This window comes from Eupeodes corollae, chromosome 2 (genome assembly GCF_945859685.1).
Source record: "Eupeodes corollae chromosome 2, idEupCoro1.1, whole genome shotgun sequence".
Lineage (NCBI taxonomy): Eukaryota > Metazoa > Arthropoda > Insecta > Diptera > Syrphidae > Eupeodes > Eupeodes corollae.
In genome coordinates, this window is record NC_079148.1 from 141,746,332 (window position 1) to 141,748,731 (window position 2,400).

The window sequence follows — 2,400 nt, forward strand, 5'->3', positions numbered from 1 at the left end:
GTAAAACAGATTTTGAAATTATTGATATCTGCAAAATAAATGCATTGCTTTGTTTGATTTTTTTTATCTCGCTACCAATAAAAACGAATCAAAATGATGAGACGTAAAAATGAGTTACCTCAAAAGAATCCGGTGCGAATACTGTCCTAGTTTGTACAAATAATGTATTATTTAGTACGGGCTCCTAGTAACCAACTTCACTTGTTTTCTAGTCTATATATATAAAAGAAAGTCGTGTTAGTTACACCACTTATAACTCAAGAACGGCAGAACAGATTTGGCTGAAAATTGGTAGGGAGGTAGCTTAGAGCCAGGAGACGGACATATTTTTTCCCGTTCGACAGCGTTCCCGTGTGACTTGACATGAAACGTCAGTCACTATAAAACGTGGATAACAAAAAAGAATCAGACTTGGAATAACAATGACAGCTATGTAATGACGTATTAATGACAATTTGATATTTGTAAGAAATCAATATTAAAACTATTTCTATTAAATAAATAATTAAGAAGTGGATTGAAGTGAAGTGAAGTTTAATTAAAAGTGAAGTGAAGTTTAATTAATAATGCCGCGACCAAGACGATCGAATCTTTCCCGACAAAGCCGTAATGCAAGAAGAATACAAAATACTGCAAATGAAAGGACTGAAGAAGAACAAGAAATTGCACGTGAACAGCGCCGCGATAGTATAACTCGACTTCGTGCTTCTCAATCACGAGAGCAAAGTGAAGCAGCCCGTGAAACAGCTCGGTTGGCAATGCAGAATCGTCGAGCGAACAACAGAAGGCAACAAATAGATAATTTGCGGCGCAGAACAAGATATTTAGATGATTTGAATCGAGCAGCGTTTCGATACGATTGCAGCAATGATTACAGCTTGCATCATAGCGTTTGCATTGGGCAAATGGACGTTGTTTGCGAGTATTGTGGTGCATTAAAGCTTAGACTTAGAGAATCCATGTTTCTCTCATGGGCAATTATTTGTGTTGACAAAAGACAGGCTGACCAAAAATATTGTTCATCGATTGGCACTTCAGTAAACTTTAACTGTGATTTTATTTAATTTATGTTAATCATAGTATTTATTAATAAAATTAAATTAAAGATGTTATGTAAATTAGTGTTCAATTTTGTCTATTAAGTCCTTCCTTAATTACTCAGCCACAGTAACGCGTGGTCGGGTCTGCTAGTTTAGAAGTAAAGAAGAGACAAGCAACTGGAATGTCCATACGATATGTAAAAAGAAGTCACTATGGTTTTAAAACCTATATTCACGAAATTGATTAGGCAATGTTTTGTTAAAGAATATTTTATTTTTATTTGATGTGTGCTGTTTTTGACTTATGTTGACGAAGGTTGGATGTTATGTTGAAGAAATTTATCTGGGACTTCCAATACTTTATCGATGAGTTGCATAAGAAATCTACAATAAATAACAAGTGTCATAACGATCTGAAATTTAAAAAAAAAATATATAAATTAAATATTTTATTTTAACGTTATTAAATTTATTTTTACAAATTTGTTCATTCTCTCTATTGTTTATTTTCTTTTGATGAAAGTTGTATTTAGAATATTGCATCAATGCATACAAATCACAGTTTTATACAGATGAACTTAGTTAATTACACGCTGTTTGTTTAATAATTTTTAATCAATTTTCTTCACTTAAAACCATAGAATTTATTTCGTTAATTGCCAATTTTGTACTACAATAACAATTTTTGTTCTTTTTTTTAGTATTTCATTTTTAAAGGGGCAATTAATATAATGAAATCGTTAAAGAAATCTCAAGAATTACTTTAAGAAAGAATTACTTTAAGAAATTTTAGACTATTTAATACACCCATGCCTCAAGGTTGATTAGTATTTCGCAATGATTTTTGCGTGCCAGTAGTTGTAGAGTATATTATTCAATGAGGTACATTTTGTATATATTAAGGCTGAACAAATTAATTATTAAAGGTATTGAAAAATGTATTCTGGTTAGATACTACTCAACACCTCAAACGCAATCATCTCAATATTGCAATGTTTCAGTTGGCTGAACACAAAGTTAACCATTTGACTTAAAATTTTAAATGTAATTTCTTTTATATTCCACAGATTATTTGTTCTTAAAAATTATGTGACGATTCTGCAGAGAAATTTTCAGATGCTATATTGGAACCCTTTGTGGAACGATTTGTCAAATTTTGTTTGGGATTAAATCTTAGGAATTGTAATAAAATAAAATAAAATCTTTAACCTTTGTAATTTCAGGAAAGTCATTTTTGACTTGAAAGTTTATCGTTGTTTATTTATAATTCGTTAAATACTAACGTTAACAATTGTTATTAATATAATATATACATAAAATTATCACAGTTTTTTAATTTGTAGTTTATACTTCTTATATT

The 2,400-nt window shown here is 30.2% G+C and overlaps 1 long non-coding RNA gene across 1 annotated transcript; it reads right to left on the reverse strand.

Annotated features, from left to right (window-relative positions):
• Nucleotides 1-470: 470 nt before the first annotated feature.
• Nucleotides 471-1,607, reverse strand: LOC129947981 (uncharacterized). The gene is made up of 3 exons (XR_008781807.1): nt 1,520-1,607; nt 700-1,453; nt 471-645 (listed from the first exon to the last, which is right to left on the reverse strand). It is a non-coding gene; the product is annotated as an uncharacterized LOC129947981 (long non-coding RNA).
• Nucleotides 1,608-2,400: the final 793 nt, after the last annotated feature.